This window comes from Somniosus microcephalus, chromosome 2, assembly GCF_052327205.1.
Source record: "Somniosus microcephalus isolate GS21.2 chromosome 2, FLI_Smic_1.0, whole genome shotgun sequence".
NCBI classification, from domain to species: Eukaryota; Metazoa; Chordata; class Chondrichthyes; order Squaliformes; family Somniosidae; genus Somniosus; species Somniosus microcephalus.
In genome coordinates, this window is record NC_140988.1 from 280,145,672 (window position 1) to 280,166,018 (window position 20,347).

Below are 20,347 nucleotides of genomic sequence, written 5' to 3' on the forward strand. Positions count from 1 at the left end.
AACAGGCAGTTAATTGGCACTAATCCCTTCCCGCCTTGGGTAAGCGGGTCCCAGTGCGGGGCGGGTACCCGCCTCCTTTGAAACTGGCATGGAGGCAGGTTTGGGTGTGAGATGGGGTCGGGACCCCTGATTTCAGGATTTTAACCCCCCATGCACCTCCAATCCCGACTCCACAGCCCAATGAAAATCCTGCCCAATACCTCTATTTCTGAAGCCCAAGATCCCATATGCTTTGCTAACCACTCTCTCAATATGTCCCGCCACCTTCAGGGATCTATGCACATTAACTCCCAGGTCCCTCTGTCCCTGCACACTCTTTAAAGCTGTGCCATTAAGTGTATATTGCCTCTCCTTGTTCCTTCTGCCAAAATGCATCACCTCACACTTCTCTGTATTAAATTCTATCTGCCACTTGGCTGCCCATTCTGCTAGCCTTTCTATTTCCTGTAACTATTTTGACACTATTCCGAGCACCGAGTTGGTGGGTTTGGAGGCGGGAAAGGTAGGAAAATCAGAAAAAATGAGTGCGGGTTCGGAACCCACCTCCAACCCGCCTCTGCGGGATTTTGCTGGTGCTGGTTTTGCAGGGCGGGAAACGGTCCTGCCTCCAGCTGGACAGTGAGGTTTAGAGGCTTAAATGGTCGTTAAGGGTCTCTCTAATCCTATTTTGAGAGGCCCTCATTATTTTTCGACCATTTCAGCATGTTCCACGACCCTCCTAAACCACACCAGCTAAACCTGGCGGGTTGACAAGTGGGTGGTCTCCTCAGAGCTGCAGGTCCAACATTAAATCGGAGATTTCATCAGGGATTAGTTGCAGGTGGCAGAACTTTGCTTTAAAAGGTCTTTGAGCACTTTTTGCAGGCCTTCTGAAGTCGCAGGTGCTGCAGCTTGAATTTATCAACTGTGGGACCTCCTTGGAAGACCCTCTACCCACTTGCAATGACCGCTTCCCCAACGGAGGCATCTGCAAGCAGCATGGGAACCATTCATTTTCTTTCACCATGGACCTCAGATTCGGATGAGGAGCATCCATGGCAGCAGCAGAACCAGGCAGCTCAGCAGCAACAGCAGCAAGAGCCCCAACCTCCTGCTCAGCCACCTAATGCTGCACAGGGCAGAAGGCACCAGCACATCGAGGTATCTCGCCGCAGGAGATACCCCTGACAGAGGGTTTACAGACAGAGGATGAGCTACCTCAACATGGCTGAGCAGCAGTACCAAAGGAGGCTGAGACTTTCGCGAGAGGTTGTCTGAGAGATCTGCGGACTGCTGCAACAAGACCTGGTGCCCAGAGGAACGGGTGAACACCCCTTACCAGTGGCTGTCAAAGTCACCACCGCACTCAACTTCTTTGCCTCAGGCTCCTTCCAGGGATCATCAGCAGACATCAGCGGCATCTTTGAGTCAGCCACCCACAGTTGCATCACGCAGGTTACCGATGCCCATTTCGCTAAGGCCCACAATTACATTTAGTTCTCAAGGGATCAAGCAAGTATAACCGCACCGCGTTCAGTTGGCTTTGCAAATATGGCAGGCATGCCAATGGTGGAGGGTGTCATAGACTGCACACATGTGGCCTTTAGGGCACCCCATCACAACCCAGCTATCTTTGTCAACCGAAAGGGCTTCCACTCCCTCAACGTACAGCTGGTGTGTAACCACAAGAAGGAGTTCTTGCATGTTTACACCAAGTTCTGTGGTAGTTGCCATGACTCTTTCATCCTGCGACACTTTAGTGTTCCTCCACTTTTCAATCCGCCAAACCAACTCAACGGATGACTCCTTGGTGACAAAGGCTACCCCCTGAAGAAGTGGCTAATGACGGTGATCAGGAGGCCAGCTAACGAGGCTGAAGAGCGCTACAACACCAGCCACACTTCGACCAGGTCCATCATCAAGCAAACCATTGGCTTGTTGAATATGCGCTTCCGATGCCGTGACCGATCAGGTGGAGCACTGCAGTATACACCATACAGGGTCTCCAGAATGGTCATGGTCTGCTGTGCTCTGCACAACATCGCACAGCGTCATGGCTTGCAGCTTCCTGATGAGCAAGTGGCTCAGTTCCAGCCCTCCTCAAATGAGGATGGGGATGAGGAAGAGGAGGAGGATGAGGAGGCTGAGGACGAGGAGGATCTGGAGGAGAAGGAGGAGCAGGAGGAGGAGGAGCAGCAGGAGGAGGTCAGACCATTGGTTTATCGACCAGCAGCAGCAGCAGCACGTGAGCACATGGCTGCCCGTGGTGCAAGGGATGAACTTATCCTGGCCAGATTTGCATAGGTTGCCCAAGTTGGCACATGTCCTTGGCTCCATCTTAAGACATCATAGACAATGGACATGGCTCTCTGGCCTCCTTTCACTCTGGCCATCAACCTGACAATGCAAGTGTCGCAGACCCCACAATGTGGAGCTGCCTAAGGTGAAAGAACAGATGCCATAACGCCAATATTTTGGCATCAAATCATTTTAATGCTTTCCGACAGGGATGGCATTTCATCAATACACATAAACATTCATCCAATCTGCACACAGATCTGGAGTTTATATCTCTTGCCAGCTGGACCCACACAGCCTTGGTTTCTTTGGAAGGCCTCTTCCACCCAGATGAGTGGAAGAGCACCTCCATGCTAGCTGTCACCCCCTCAACCAACATTTGCAGTGCCTCATCTGGGAACCTCGGGTAGGCCCTTGTCTTGGAATTGGACATAGTGGTTTCTCAAAATATGTTGCAGGTGGTGCAGCATTGGCAGAAATCCAGTGGAATGATCCAAGGCAGCAAGCAGCCCTAAAATCAGGCTGGAAAAATGATGTCAGCAGAGGCGAGTTTCAGTCCCAAAACACTAATTGACCAAGGGCAACCCACACCTCTGAAATCAAGTGGCCAATCAGGGGAAAATCGCAATTTTTTGAAAACTATCAGTGGAAGCGGGTTTCAAACCCATCCAAACCGAAACCCACCTCCATCCTGCCTCCAGTGGGAAAATCGATCCCTATGAGCTTAACCTGCATCAGAACTTTACTATCAATGAACAGAGACTAAAACGTCCAGAGTGCTTCTTACCCCTTTTAAACTATGCAGAGCCTTAATATTACATTTTGGGGCACCCCATGACATATCCATCGGTTAGTCCACTGTTCTAGACAGTGAACATGCTGGATTCCTGAGTAAGTCCATAACAAAATATAATCTGCAAACAGAAGTGCTGCAATTCTTCCAGATATTCTGAGATTGTCTCTTATGATGCCTTCCAGCACATCATTGATGAAAATATTTGAATAGGATAGGGTCAACTATTTAATCCTCAAATCCAGCAGCTGTATGTGCCATGATGACCTGAAGAACCAACTTAAAAATCAATCACGTCCATGAATTTGTTTAATAGTTTCTGGTCTCACAAGGATCTCCCTCATTGTGGATGGAAATGAACAATTGGGCTTTTGAAATAATCCAGCTCTCCAACCTCAAGAGAGCAACTCCAACGTGTCAGTAGCTCTTGGCACCAATTTTTCTGACTATTAATATGCTTCTCTTAACCTCCAGCAGCTTTGAACAAATCATTACATCAGCTGCCTTGCCACTAGCTAAGCGATACAGTGTGAAGATCACTTTCTACCAGAGGGATGGTTCCTCAAAACCTCTGTCTACACAACATACTCTGCCACCTTTCCAACCCCCATGCAGATGGGTCTCTGCTATAGCAAATTGAGTCGGACACTAACTCAGTATAGTGCTCTCTAAAGACCTCAAAATGTTGTCACACTTATTGAGGAAAGAAAGACTTGTATTTATATAGCACATTTCATGACCTCAGGCTGTCCCAAAGCACTTTACAGCCAATTACATACTTTTGAAGTGTAGTCACTGTTGTAATGTAGCAAAAGTGGCAGCCAATTTGTGCACAGTGAGCTCCCACAAACAGCAATATCTTAATGACCAGATAATCTGGGTTTTTATTAAGTGATGTTGATTGAGGGATAAATATTGGCCAGGACACCGAAGATAACTCACCTGCTCTTCTTCGAACTAGTGCTATGGGATCTTTTATGTCCACCTGAGAGAGTTAACGGGGTCTCAGTTTAACATCGCATCTGAAAAACGGCACCTCTGGCAGGGCAACACTCCCTCAGAACGGCACTGGAGTGTCAGCCTACACTGGATCTGTCAGTCATTGGCACCAACCAGAGGAATCCTTTCCACCATGATTGATGATAGTATTTGGCCAATGGAAATACTGATTTAGAGACATTTTTGCATCATTATGTTCCCTGCAAATGGTGCAACCCACTCATCCTGCTTTGCCTGCCGAATGTCCTGGTGTATATAGGTACCAACGATATAGGTAAAAACCGGGATGAGGTCCTAAAAGTTGAATATAGGGAGTTAGGAGGTAAATTAAAAAATAGGACCTCAAAGGTAGTAATCTCAGGATTGCTACCAGTGCCACGTGCTAGTCAGAGTAGAAACAGAAGGATATTTCAGATGAATACGTGGCTAGAGGAATGGTGCCAGGGGGAGGGATTCAAGTTCCTGGGACATTGGAACCGGTTCTGGGGGAGGTGGGACCAGTTCAAACCGGACAGTTTGCACCTGGGCAGGGCTGGAACCGATGTCCTAGGGGGGGTGTTTGCTAGTGCTCTGGGGGAGTGTTTAAACTAAGATGGCAGGGGGTTGGGAACCTGAGCAGGGGGACAGAGGAAAGGGGAACAAGGATAAAAGCAAAAGAAAGGAAGGAGAAAAACAAAAGTGGCAGTCAGAGAAATCAACAGTTTAAATCAAACATGGCCACAGTAAATAATAATTCTAATAGGTCTAAGAGCGTTAAAAAAATAAGCCTGAAGGCTTTGTGTCTTAATGCGAGGAGCATTCATAATAAGGTGGATGAATTGGCTGCGCAAATAGAGGTAAATTAATATGAAATAATAACAGAAAATGCTGGAAAAACTCAGCAAGTCAGGCAACATCCATGGAGAGAAATTTGAGTTGACGTTTCGGGTTTGACCCTTCTTCAAAACTGGAGAGAAAAGGAACTAGATCGAAGGCAGGGCTGCGATCGGACAAAAGAATAAAAGAACCAAAAGAAGTAAAAGAGATTAGAAGCTAGACGAGATGGTAATAGGCTGTGATTAGGTGTAAAGTGTACTGGCAGGGCAAAAGATAGCTGCCAGGTGTGAGAGAGAAACAAAAGGAAAGGGGGGGGGGGAAAGGAAAGGAGTGGAAAAATATAAGTGAAAATGAAATAGGGGCCGAGGTTATGATCTGAAATTGTTGAACTCGATATTGAGACCGGAAGGCTGCAGACTGCCTAATCGGAAGATGAGGTGCTGTTCCTCGAGTTTACGTTGAGCTTCCATGGAACAACGGATCATCCTCCGGCATTTCCGCTACCTCCAAAGTGATCCCACCACCAAACGTATCTTCCCCTCCCCTCCCCTTTCAGCATTCCGCAGGGACCGCTCTCTCCGAGACACCCTAGTCCACTCCTCTATCACCCCAAACAGCCCTTCCCCTTCGCCTGGCACCTTCCCGTGCAAGCGGAGGAGATGTAACACCTGCCCCTATACCTCCCCCCTCCCCACTGTCCAGGGCCCCAAACACCCCTTCCAGGTGAAACAGCGATTTACTTGTACTTCTCGCAATCTAGTATACTGTATTCGCTGCTCACGATGCGGTCTCCTCTACATTGGGGAGACCAAACGCAGATTGGGTGACCGCTTTGCGGAACACCTCCGTTCAGTCCGTAAGGGTGACCCCGAGCTTCCGGTCGCCTGTCATTTTAATTCACCGCTCCATTCCCACTCGGACCTCACCGTCCTTGGCCTCTTGTACTGTTCCACGGAAGCTCAACGTAAACTCGAGGAACAGCACCTCATCTTCCGATTAGGCAGTCTGCAGCCTTCCGGTCTCAATATCGAGTTCAACAATTTCAGATCATAACCTCGGCCCCTATTTCATTTTCACTTATATTTTTCCACTCCTTTCCTTTCCCCCCCCCCTTTCCTTTTGTTTCTCTCTCACACCTGGCAGCTATCTTTTGCCCTGCCAGTACACTTTACACCTAATCACAGCCTATTACCATCTCGTCTAGCTTCTAATCTCTTTTACTTCTTTTGGTTCTTTTATTCTTTTGTCCGATCGCAGCCCTGCCTTCGATCTAGTTCCTTTTCTCTCCAGTTTTGAAGAAGGGTCAAACCCGAAACGTCAACTCAAATTTCTCTCCATGGATGTTGCCTGACTTGCTGAGTTTTTTCAGCATTTTCTGTTGTTATTTCGGTTTTCCAACATCTGCAGTATTTTGCTATCGTACTAGTGTTTAAATTAATATGATTTGGTTGGGATTACGGAAACATGGCTCAAGGATGGCCAAGACTGGGAACTCAACATCCAGGGGTATTCGATATTCAGGAAAGATAGGTAAAAAGGAAAGGGAGGTGGGGTAGCATTACTGGTTAAAGAAGGGATTAACACAATTATAAGGAAGGATGTTAGCTCTGATGATGTGGAATCTGTATGGGTAGTCTTGAGAAATACCAAGGGGCAGAAAACGTTAGTGGGCGTGATATATAGACCTCCAAACAGTAAGACGGAGGTTGGGGATGGCATTAAAAGGGAAATTAAAGAAGCGTGCAATAAGGGCACAGCAGTCATCATGGGTGACTTTAATCTACATATAGATTGGGTTAACCAAATTAGTAACAATACTGTGGAGGAGGAATTCCTGGAGTGTTTACGGGATGGGTTCCTGGACCAATAAGTCGAGGAACCAACCAGAGATCAGGCCATCTTAGACTGGGTATTATGTAACGAGAAAGGATTAATTAGCAATCTTGTTGTACGAGGCACCTTGGGTCGGAGCGATCATAATATGATCGAATTCTTCATTAAGATGGAGAATGAAGTAGTTGACTGAGAGACTAGGGTCCTAAATTTAAATAAAGGAAACTACACCGGTCTGAGGCACGAGTTGGGTAGGATTGATTGGGGAATGTCATTCAAAGGGTTGACGGTGGATAGGCAATGGCAAACATTCAAAGACCGCATGGATGAACTACAGAATTTGTTCATCCCAGTTTGGCATAAAAATAAAACAAAAAAGGTGACTCAACCGTGGTTATCAAGGGAAATTAGGGATAGCATAAGATCCAAGGAGAGGACATATAAATTGGCCAGAAAAAGCAATAATCCTGAAGATTGGGAGCAATTTAGGATTCAACAAAGGAGGACAAAGGGATTAATTAAGAAGGGGAAAATAGAATATGAGAGAGTGTAAGGTTGCAGGGAACATAAAAACTGACTGTAAAAGCTTTTATAGATATGTGAAGAGAAAAAGATTGGTGAAGTCAAGCGTAGGTCCCTTGCAGTCAGAATCAGGGGAATTTATAATGGGGAACAAAGAAATGGCGGACAAACTAAATACATGCTTTGGTTCTGTCTTCACAAAGGAGGACACAAATAACCTCCCAGGGATGCCAGGGAACATAGAGTCTGATGAAAGGGAGGAACTGAAAGAAATCAGTATTTGTAGGGAAATGGTGTTAGGGAAATTGATGGGATTGAAGGCTGATAAATCCCCAGGGCCTGATAATCTACATCCTAGGGTACTTAAGGAAGTGGCCCTAGAAATAGTAAATGCATTGCTGATCGTCTTCCAACATTCGATTGAATCTGGAACAGTACCCATGGATTGGAGGGCAGCTAATGTTACCCCACTATTCAAAAAAGGTGGTAGAGAGAAAACGGGGAATTACAGACCGGTAAGCCTGACATCGGTAGTGGGGAAAATGCTAGAGTCCTTTATAAAAGATGTAATAGCAGAGCACTTGGAAAACAGTGACAGAATCAGACAAAGTCAACATGGATTCACAAAAGGTAAATCGTGCTTGACTAATCTACTGGAATTTTTTGAGGATGTAACTGGTAAAATAGATAAGGGGGAACCAGTGGATGTGGTGTATCTGGACTTTCAGAAGGACTTCGATAAGGTCCCGCATAAGAGATTGGCGTGTAATGTTAAGGCATATGGGATTGGGAGCAAGGTATTGACTTGGATAGAGAACTGGTTGGCAGACAGAAAGCAAAGAGTTGGAATAAATGGGTCTTTTTCCGAGTGGCAGGCAGTGACGAGTGGGGTACCGCAGGGATTGGTCCTTAGACCCCAGCTATTCCCAATATATATTAATGGTCTAGACAAGGGAACTAGATGTAATATCTCCAAATTTGCAGATGACACAAATCTAGGTGGGTGTGTGTGCTGTGAGGAGGATGTCGAGAAACTCCAGTATAATTTGGACATGTTGTGTGATTGGGCAGAAACATGGCAGATGCAATATAACGTGGATAAATGTGAGGTTGTCCACTTTGGTGGCAAAAACAGGAAGGCAGATTATTATCTAAATGGCAATAGATTGGGAGAAGGGGAAATGCAACAAGACCTGGGTGTCCTTGTGCACCAGTCGCTGAAGGTAAGCATGCAGGTGCAGCAGGCGGTTAAGAAGGCAAATGGTATGTTGGCCTTCGTAGCGAGAGGGTTTGAGTACAGGAACAAGGATGTCTTGCTACAGTTGTACAGGGCCTTGGTGAGACCACATCTTAAGTATTGTGTGCAGTTTTGGTCGCCTTGTCTGAGGAAGGATGTTCTTGCCATGGAAGGAGTTCAGCGAAGATTCACCAGGCTGATACCTGGGATGGCAGGAATGACGTATGAGGAGAGATTGAGTCGATTGGGCTTTTTCTCGCTGGAGTTCAGAAGAATGAGAGGTGATCTCATTGAAACTTATAAATTTCTGAAAGGACTGGACAGACTAGATGCAGGAAGGATGTTCCCGATGGTCGGGGAATCCAGAACCAGTGGTCACAGTCTAAAGATAAAGGGTAGGCCATTTAGGACAGAAATGAGGAGGAATTTCTTCACCCAGAGAGTGGTGAACCTGTGGAACTCTCTACCACAGAAGGCAGTGGAGGCCAGTTCATTAAATATATTCAAGTTGGATATGGATATATTTCTTAAGGCTAAAGGGTTCAAGGGGTATGGGGAGAAAGCAGGGACCGGGTACTGAATTTGGATGATCAGCCATGGTCGCATTGAATGGCGGAGCAGGCTCAAGGGGCCGAATGGCCTACTCCTGCTCCTATCTTCTATGTTTCTATGACTTTCTTAGTTTTCTATGGCCTAGAAATTGGGCCACTTACCGCCACCTGTTTGCGCTGCTGTCCTGGTGATAAATGGCGGCCACCACGCTAGCACACTTCTCTGGTGCAGGATGCCGCTGCTGCCATTTCTGGAGAGGGCCTTCATAGGCCCTGGATATGTAAATGAAAAGAGGGTGACGTCAGTTGGCGTGCAACACAGACTTAACTTCACCTCTGTGAGCTTCAACCTCAGCACTGAGTTCAGCGCTGGGTCCCAAGCTCACTATGAAAACCCAGCATTCAGCAGACTGACAGAGACACTGTCAGCACCTCTTAAAGGGACACATACATCTTCCAGGTAAGTTTACATTAAGCCTTTGGACTGGATTTTTTATATTTTATTGAAGAAATGGCTAAAGGTTTTTGAAGAGTGCAGGGAGTGCTGCTGGACATTTCCAAGGCCTCGAATGATAAAAGAAGGCCACTGAGAAGACAGAAAATGCTGGTAATACTCAGCAGGTCAGGCAGCATCCGTGTAGAGAGAAACAGTGTTCACATCTCAGGTCAAGATGCTGCCTGACCTGCTGAATATTTCCAGCATTTTATGCTTTCATTTCAGATTTACAGCATCTGCTCGCAGAGGGAAGAGGAAGATGCAGAAGAGGAGGAAGCAGAAGGAAGAATGCAACCCAGACAGCCCCTTTCTGGCCGGGATATCCAGGATGGAATCATCCGCCTGTGATACCAGTGACCACTTTCAACATTTGTCCCACACTTTAACTTCCCTCTGTTACTGACCATCACAGTGTCCTCTTGGCCACAATGCTGAAATAAAAGCCACCACAAAGCAAACTTTCTAATCCAACTTTATACATCTATCCATTCAATATGACTTCAAGGAATCAACTCATCACCCTTATGCATTCCCTTAGGGACTGTGCTGTGTTTGCCTTTGCGTATCCTACTGATATCACACAGTGCTACCCCAGTGGCTGCAGCATGGTTGGTGGAAGGCTGCTGAATTCGAGTAGGGGACATTGAAAATGGCCTTGCTGGTTAACCTTGAGGAGCTGATGGCTGAGAGTGTCAAATTGAGTGACGCTGTTACTTCTTACTTCTTTCTTCCTTCTTTGTTTGAAATGAGGAAGTCACAAGGGTGGAGTTGTGATGAGGGGAGGACGGGAAAGCAAGAGGTGCATGCAAGGAGGAGGATAACGTGTGAGGATATCAACATCTTGTATCCTTTCAGCCCCGCCACTGGCCAAGAGCTCAGCCATGCTGCACCAAGAATGGCCTGTACCGTCTCCTCCAAGAAGGTGAGGTGAAGCTAGGAATGGGGGATGTGCCTCATGATTGGTACAAATTGTTGGTAGGTGAGCGATGAGGGGGGTGGGGGAATTGTGCATTGAACAGTGTGTGAGGCTAGTGGTGCAGTTGATAGGAGATGGCTCCTGAAAATGCATTTACTGACCTCGACCAGTGGTCTGAGGTCATGAAGCTTCTTTGGGCACTGGAGCCAGGTGGCGGGGGCAACACTGCTGGCAGTGATGGCCTCAGTGAGGTGGTCCCACAATGTACTTTCTGGAGGGCCTCCTGGCCCCTGTGGGTATCGGGCCTTTCTTGCAGGATTGACACCCTGCACAAAGCTGGAGTGCTTAGTGCGAGACGCTGGATGGCCCATCCCTGGCTTGCTGAGCCATTTGTGTTAGTGCTGAAGCACTTTTCCCATTTTTTTAGGTGCGGAAGGGAATTCAGCTTTAAGAGCTGAAGACTCCCATTTGGGAATTCTTTTCATGTTAATTTTTTTTCAGAAAGCAGTTGAGCTATAAGGGCTAAAAACTCCATAATTTTACATCATTTTTATTTTTTTCATTTCAGAAAGCATTGCCCCTTTAAGAAACTGTAACTTCTTTCTGAAATGACAGCCTTGCTTTCACAGCAGGCTGTTCTAGCTTGAATGACGCTTCGACCTCGCTACATTGGGGCCTTCTGCTGGAACGGATGCCACCAGGGCGGCGTTGCACACTAAGTTAAGTGCTTGGCTAATGTCAATTAGTCCCCAGAGCCAATTTTTCAGTCCTGCTAACGCCACCATTTTCGGCGGCCGTTAACACCCAGCTGAGGTGGCACTGGCAGCTTTTGTGGCGTTCACGAATTTCTCGGCCTATGTTTACATTTGGAACAGATGTGATAACAGGACACTTAGAAAATATCAACAGGATTAGACAAAGTCAACATGGATTTATGAACGGAAAATCGTGTTTGACAAACCTACTGGAGCTTTTTGAGGATGTAACTGGTAGAATAGATAAGGGAGAACCAGTGGATGTGGTGTATTTGGATTTTCAAAAGGCCTTTGATAAAGTCCCACATAAGGGTTAGTGTGCAAAATTAAAGCACATGAGATTGGGGGTAATCTACTGGCATGGATTGAAAATTGGTTAACAGACAGGAAAGAGAGTAGGAATAAATGGGTCTTTTTCGGGGTGGCAGGCGGTGACTAGTGGGGTACCTCAGGGATCAATGTTTGGGCCCCAGCTATTCACAATACATATCAATGATTTGTATGAGGGAACCAAATGTAATGTTTCCAAGTTTGCTGACGACACAAAACTAGGCGGGATTGTGAGTTGTGAGGAGGATGCAAAGAGGCTTCAAGGCGATTTAGACAAGTTGAATGAGTGGGCAAATGCAGTATAACATGGATAAATGTGAAGTTATCGACTTCGGTAGGAAAAACAGAAAGGTAGAGTATTATTCAAATGGTGATAGATTGGGAAATGTTGATGTACAAAGGGACCTGGGTGTCCTTGTACACCAGTCAATGAAAGCAGACATGCAGGTGCAGCAAGCAGTTAGGAAGGCAAATGGTATGTTGGCCTTCATTGCAAGAGGATTTGAGTAAAGGAGCAAGGATGTCTTACTGCAGTTATACAGGGCCTTGGTGAGACCACACCTGGAGTACTGTGTGCAGTTTTGGTCTCCTTGCCTAAGAAAGGATATACTTGCCATAGAGGTAGTGCAGCAAAGGTTCACTGGTGGTGGATGCAGAGGGAGGTAATCAGGAGAGGAAAGGGCATCAGGTTGGAGAAGGAACAGGTCAGTACTACAGGTCAGTGGGTCGTAGGTGCCTTTTGAGCTGCAGTTCACAGCTTGCAGATAAGGAGAGGGATAAGAACATAAGAAACAGGAGCAGTTGTAGGCCATTTTGCCCTTCAAGCCTGCTCCGCCATTCAATAAGATCATGGCTGATCTTCTACCTCAACTCCACCTTCCCGCACTATCCCCATATTCCTTGGTTCCCTTAGTATGTAGAACACAGGTAATACACAGTGAGTGGTGAGGACCTGGAACTCATTGCTGATGGAAGTGGTGGAAGCGGAGACACTCAATGTTTTCAAGGGGAGACTGGATAGGCACTTGAGGGAAATAAACTTGCAGGGCTACGGGCATAGAGCGGGGGAATGGGATTGACTGGATTGCTCTACAGAGAGCTGGCATGGACTCGATCTGCCGAATGGCCTCCTTCTGTGCTGTTATGACTCTGTGGGGGAAAAGTTTGGTTGCTTTGTGCCTACTGTTTGCGCCCTAAGAGGGTGCTAATGGGGCGCAAAGCAACTAGTGCCTGGGCATGGCGATGTTTGCGCCGCTCGCGAAATTGACCAGAGTTTTTGCGGTGGCGCTAAACTGTACCACCACGATCTTTGCGGCCGCAGATCATGACGTCAGTCGATCATGCAATGCCCCGGTGGTGCCCCGGACCGGGTATTGAGTGGCGCCCCCTTCCTTTCCGCCTGCCGCAAGCAACGATAGGGAGAGTGGAACGTTTTGCAGTCGGGAAGGGGCTATGGAGGGCGCTATTTAAAGACGCCCCCTTCCTGCCTTTTTTTGTGGGAGACATTTTTGCACCACTCATTCTGAAAGAGAGAGATTCTGAGAGAGAGAGAGAGAGTAACTTCTGCAAAGATTCAACGTTGTGTGAAGTAGTTTTGGCTACTGAGCAGCACTTTGCAGGTTCTTTTGGATTTGACCTTCATTGCTTCAATTGTCAAGAGAATATGGGAGCTGCACTGTTTCAGGGCGTCATCCTGTGCCTGCAGAATCGGAGACATCAGAGGTGCAGAGAAAGAGTGGCAATCATGGCCAGAGGGAGGAGGGCCAACAGGCCTCTGCACAGGAGACCTTACCCTCCCAGGGTATTCCGGGAACAATTCTCCTACATTCATTTGTCTGAGGAGCAGTGTTTGCACAGGCTGCACTTCAGCAAGGAGGTGGTCACTGAGCTCTGCCACCTGCTGCAACCAGATCTGCAGCCTCAATTGAGGACCAGGACATATCTGTCAGTGGCAGTGAAGTTGACAGTAGCTCTGAATTTTTATGCCACCGGCTCCTTTCAAGCAGCTACTGGGGACATTGCCAATATCTCCCAGTTCGTGGTCCATTGCTATATCCGGGAGGTGGCAAATGCCCTCTATAAAAAGATACACCAGTACATCTCTTTCCCGATGACCCGGGCCAAACAGCATGAATGCGCATTGGGCTTTGCTAGGATAGCGGGCTTCCCCATGGTGCAGGGTGCCATTGACTGCACACACGTAGCATTGCGGGCATCGCATGAGAATGCAGAGGTTTTCCGAAACCGCAAGGGGTTGCACTCCTTAACTGTCCAAGTTGGTCTGTGACCACAGACAGCTGATACTCGCTGTCAATGCCTGCTATCTGTAATGATCAGTAACATGTCATTCTAGAATGGTACACTAGGTGGAGCTGAAAGTTTAGTAGGGGGCTACCCACAAGGCAGTAGTCAAGATGGATACCTGTACACTAGTCCACATGGCTGAATAAATGACTAGCTCAAGCTAGCTGTTCATAATGAAAACGTCTATTTATTAATGAACATAACATGGTACCAGGATTGGTAATTTCTGCTGAATATTGTGAAACGCGACATGGAGAATTTGAAGCCACCGGAGGGTTTGAAACTCACGGGGAATGTCGACTGCAATTGGCGGACTTTCAAACAACAATTCGAACTCTACATTGCTGCCATCGGGTTCGGTACGATGCCAGACGCAAGGAAAATAGCGTTACTGCTCACGGTTGCAGGCCCACAGGCGATAGAGGTATTTAATACATTTGTAGTTAATCCAGAGGAGGACAGAGAAAAAATGGACGATGTGCTAAAGAAGTTTGATACACATTGTTCTCCCAAAAAGAACGAGACCTATGAGAGGTACGTGTTCCATTCACGGACACAGCAGCAAAATGAGACTTTTGATAGCTTTGTGACTGATCTGAAACTGAAAGCACAGACATGTAATTTCTCTGAACTGAAATCATCCATGATTCGTGACCAGATTGTGTTTGGTATTCATGATTAAAAAAGTCAGGGAACGTTTGTTGAGAGAAACTGGACTAACATTGGAGGATGCTGTAAAAATATGCCATGCCAGTGAGCTAGCTCAACAGCACGCAAAGACTTTCAGTGAAATTAATAATAATCCGACTGTAGTAAGTGATAGTGCTGTCGGTGCTATGTCCTACAAGGGGAAGAAACGTGGGCAGAACAGAAATGCAAAGCAATCGGAGGATGGAATTTTTAATTGTAAATGCTGTGGTTACCAGCACCAGTCAAGACAATGCCCAGCATTTGGAAAAATGTGCACAAAATGTAATGGAAAGAATCACTTTGCCAAGCAATGCTTTTCAAAAGTAAAAACAAAGAAAGGGCAACAAGTCAATGTGATTGAGGACACTGATTTAAGTGAGGCATTTTTTGTAGGAATGGTGTCATGTGACAATATAGAAAAGGATACAGAAAATGTGTAGCCCTCAGGAATGGACAATGCTGAACATAAAGTTAATGCAGTAAAAGAGGACAAATGGATGATGCCACTGCAGGTAAATGGAGCATTAGTTACATTGAAACTAGACACTGGGGCAAAAGCAAACTTAATCAGTATGAGTGACATTAAAAATATGAAAGAAAAACCCAAAATACAGAAAAAGTCAGTACTACTGAAGGACTATAATGGACAGAAAATAGATAGCTTAGGTGTATGTAGACTTAAAGTGACAGTCAAAGACAAAGTGCATCATCTCATGTTTTCTGTTGTGGCTGAAGGACTTGATTCACTACTAGGTGACAAAGCTTGTGAGGACATAGAACTGCTCAAGAGAGTCTACCGTATAAACTGTGCCATAAGCAGACCAGATGACTTGGTGGATTCTGTAGTGAGTAATTTCCAGGATGTGTTCAAAGGATTTGGAGTTCTACCATTCACTTACAAGATCCAGCTAAAGCAGGATGTTCAGCCAGTGGTACATGCTCCACGGAGAGTTCCAGCACCCCTGCGTGACCGGCTCAAGAAAGAACTGGACAGAATGACCACACTAGGGGCTGGATTTTCAGTTGCTTGCGCCAGCAGTTAGCGCCTTAAGAGAAGTGAATTTCGGGCGCTATGCGTGTAGCGCCCAGGCGCAGCGCAGTTTGCGCCTCGCCCCAAATTAAGTTGGCCGTTAGCGCTGGCGCAAAGTTTAGCGCCCGCCCGGATGCGCGTGCAGAAAATGACGTCACATCCTCGTGCAACGCCCTTTGGCCGCCCCGATTCCAAACTTCAGTCGGACCGCCCCATTGTGCGGCTGGCGGCCGGAGCGTTTGAAAAAAGGAATGCAACACAACCAGCGTGGGCCCCGGGGGGCGCAAATTAAAGGGGACGTACCCTCCAGTATAAAGCCCAGCCATTTTGCAGCAAACACTCTTGTGCAACGCATTTCTGGACACACAACAAGGAGGATAGCTAACTGGTTTCAAGCAGCAACAGCTCAGGTATTTTTGGACTCAGGCCAGAGCGCTGCAAGTGGCCTTTTGGAAATTTGACTGTTTGCCAGGATTTGATGGGGGTTGCATGGGGTGCCAACGCGGAGCTGCAGCGCCATGTCCGTAGGGCTCGCAGACGCATTGTGAGAGGGGCAGCCCTGGCTAGAGGCAGAGGGGGCTACAGGCATCGGCCACGTAGGCCTTACCCAGTCAGGCTATACCGCCAGCAGCGCTCCTACCTCAACATGACTGACGCGCGATGTGTTAGAAGGCTCCGATTCCGAAAGGAGGTGGTTGCAGAGATCTGCCACCTGCTTCGCAGAGATCTGCGTCCAAAGCTCAGGTGTAGGACGTCTCTGTCGGTGGAAGTGAAGGTGACGGTGGCATTGAACTTCTATGCCACCGGCTCCTTCCAATCCGCTGCTGGGGACATAGCAAACATCTCCCAGTACGGCGCGCATCGCTGCATCCGCCAGGTGACCGAAGCACTGTTCAGAAGGAGAAGCCAATTCATCTCCTTCCCCATGGCCCTGCAGAGCCAGCATCAGCGCGCCTTGGGATTTGCAAGACTCGGGGACTTCCCCTTGGTGCAGGGCGCCATTGACTGTATGCATGTGGCTTTGCGGGCCCCTCTGGAGCATGGCGAGCAGTATCGCAACAGGAAGGGCTACCATTCTCTGAATGTACAGCTGGTGTGTGACCACAAGCAGCGCATCATGGCTGTCAATGCCAGCTTCCCAGGCAGCAGCCACGATGCCTTTATCCTGCGGCAGAGTACTGTGCATGACATGTTCCAGGCACAGCCTCCCCCAAGAGGATGGCTACTCGGGGACAAAGGCTATCCTTTGTGTACCTGGCTCATGACCCCGCTCCGCGCGCCCAGGACCGCTGCTGAAGAGGCCTACAACGAGAGCCATCAAACCACCCGCAACATCATCGAGCAAACTATTGGGGTCCTCAAGCAGCGGTTCCGCTGCCTTGATCGCTCCGGAGGAGCTCTGCAGTATTCGCCGGACCGGGTCTCCCAATTTGTGGTAGTTTGCTGCATGCTACACAACCTGGCTATCCGCAGGACTCAGGCACTGCCACCTGACGTTGGAGCAGCACCTCAGGAGGAGGAGCAGGAGGAGCAGGAGGAGGAGGAGGAGGAGCAGGAGTACGTTCCCAGGAGGGAGCGACCAGGGCCAAGGGCCATGCGACGCCACCTTATTACACGTTACTTCTAAGCCCCCTGTCAGGGAATGCCTTGTGGCCATGAGGGAAGATGAATGCAGCCACTCCGCAAGCCCTCAGCCGGCGAAGCCACCAAACACTAACAAGAACAACCATGGAGACTGTATGAATAAAGATAATTATTTATTACACAAAAATGAAAACCCCTTCCCACATGAATCCCCAAAAACAATCAACGGGCCCCACAAAAAGCCCAACAAACGACTCACTCCCACAAACTGGGGAGGAGTAACTCCACATTTGTACAAACCTGGCCTCAACCTCGGCCTTAACACAAAAAATAAGCCCACGAACCAAACAACCATGGGCAAAAGAAAGATGGCCACCGCCATATAAAACGAAAGCTGGCCACACCCTCTACTGAGTGGCCCGCGATGGCGAGACCTTGTCCAGCCTTTTGCCTCCCCTGCCCGGCCTGCTGCTCCTTCGCAAGCTCTGCCCAGTGGCTGCTGCGAGGCTGGGGGAAGGCGCCTGAGGCTCAGATGTCCTTCCGCCAGATGCCGCTGGGGGGCGGCCTACGCGGCCTTTGGGCCTCGAGGGGCCACCTGCTGAGTGGCGCACCTGAGCCTGGCCAACATCAGCTCCAGCCGCTTGCCCTTGACGCCCCAGTGGGGGAGTGGCGGCGACGGATGGCACAATGTGGGCAAGCTGGCGTCTGGGATGCGCTGGCTGGTGCTGTGGCGCGCTGGCACTCGGCCGGGCCCGCACTGCAGGATCCGCAACAATCAGCCGAGGGGCGGCTCGCTGGGATGTTCCAGCGCGGCGGCTGCCCTGGCGATGCCTGCCTGAGACAGCGCGTGTGGCAGCAGTGAGTGCCCCTGTTGTCCTGGTGTGCACCCGCATCACACCCGCCAGGGACTTGACGGCATCAGTGAGCATGCGGCCACTCGCGGCAGTTGATGCCCCGAACTCGCGCACACTGGTTGCCAGCGACTCGATGGCCTCAGGCATGTGCCCCACCACGCTCATGAGCTCCGTGTGGCGCCGGTCCGAATCCTCGGCCATCTTGTCCAGCTTCCGCGCCTCCTCCGAGGTGAAGGTGTCCGGACTGGAGTCGCGACTCTCCCGCTGGGGAGCAGGGGACCGAACTAGGGGAACCTTGCCACGTTGGTGGCGGCGAGTGTCCCGATCAACTGCACTCCCCTCTGATCCTTCCCCCCTTTGGAGGGAAGGCCGCGGCCCACGCGCTGGGCTCCTGGGTGGCTGGACGCCACTGGTCCCAGAAGCTGCAATCCCCGGCGACAGTTGGTCCAGGCACTCGTCCAGTGAGGACGTGTCAATCATTTCGTCCTCTCCTGCGGGACCTGAGTGTTCCCCTGATGGTCCGGCTAGCTCTTGCTCCTCCTCCTCCTCCTCCTCCTGCTCGGAAGGCCTGTCACTGGCAGCTTCAGGGTCCTGGTCGTCATCCGCTGAAAACAGGAATGCACAAGAGTAGCTTCAGAGTGGGGAGACGGTGTCAGCGAGGGAGTTAGGACTGGTGGCATTCAGCGCATTGGTGGGACAGTGGCAAAGGAGGTAGCTCGGATGCGCAAGTGCGACGCGAGAGGGCCAAAAGGCGAGGTCCTTACCATTGCCGGGCAGTGGAGGGTCGGCTACTCCGCACGCTGTGGGCACGATCAGCCGGGCTCCCATGAGCCCACACACGCGCTCCTCCAGGCGAGTGAGCTTCTGCAGCTTGGCGCGGCCTCCCCTGGTCCTGGCACGGGCCTGGCGATTATAGGCAACTTTAGCCTGCAAGAGAAAGGACGGGCTGTAAGTACGGAGTGTAGCCCTGATGTAGTGTGCACTGCCTCCCATGGTGGAATAGCTTGGCCAGAGTGTAGCCCTGATGTACTGTGCACTGCCTCCCATGGTGGAATAGCTTGGCCAGAGTGTAGCCCTGATGTACTGTGCACTGCCTCCCATGGTGGAATAGCTTGGCCAGAGTGTAGAGTGCAGAATGGGCAATTGATGCTCATGACTGTCCCAAAGCTGCTGGCTGAGGGCTGGCCATTAGGACTTTCAGCTCCCTTTGCCCATCATGTCAGGTGTACATGCAAGAATGAGGAGGAGACTGGAAAGGGTACTCACCCTGACAATCCTGGTCAGGTCATTGTATTTTTTCCGACATTGTTTGTGGGTCCTGGGGGCATCGCCGGTGAACGTCACCCTGTTGGCGATCTGCTTCCAGGCTCTGGTGTATTCTTGGTGGTTCGGATTCCTCCCAGTCTCTGGGAACAAGATCCTGCGCCCCTTCTCCAGAGCTGTCACCATTATTTCCAGATCACCCTCTGAGAAGCGCAGGGCACGCTCACGGGCCTTCTCTGGCGTTGCCATGACTCCCTGGGGCTGAGCAGAAGTGTTGAGGCCTATTTGCAAAGCTGCAGTGTGCAGGGCGTGGCAGCAGACCAAATCGTCCCTTTCCCCTTTAAGAGCTGGTCGGCGCCACGGGGTCTGCTGTCAATCAAAAAATGACCACACCCGCACTGCGCCCCGCCTCGGCGCTATCCCTCTGCACCGCTGGCTTAGCGCCTAAAGATAGTAGTGGAACGCCTCTTTTAGCGCTCCACCAACCTCTTAGGGCGAAGCCACTGAATTTCCGGCAAGGGGGCGCAACTTTGGGGCGGGCGCTAACTTCGGGCGGGCGCTAACGTTAGCGCCCCAAAACTGGCTATACTGAAATTCTAGGTCTAGGAGTCATCAGGAAAGTCGAAGAGCCAACAGACTGGGTTAACTCCATGGTATGTGTAAAGAAAAAGAACAATGATCTAAGAGTATGCATGGATCCAAAGGACTTAAAAGCAAACATAAAATGGGAACACTACTAGATTCCCAAGCGAGAAGAAATCACCAGTGAAATGTCAGGTGCCAGATACTTCACAAAGCTCAATGCCTCACAAGGATTTTGGCAACTAAAACTGGATGAAGAGAGCACCAAATACTGTACCTTTAACACACCATTTGGCAGGTATTGTTTCCTCAGAATGCCTTTCGGGATAATATCTGCATCTGAAGGCCTAGAAATTCAGTTGCCTTAGCGCCGCTTTTGAGGCGCTAGAGGGACTAGCGCCAGAGTTATGGCCAGTTTAAAAATTCCCTGGGGCCCTAAATCGGCGTTGCACCGGTAGCGCTGCGCCGGCACCGATGACGTCATCGGTGTGCGCAGCGTCCCGGTTGCCATGCCG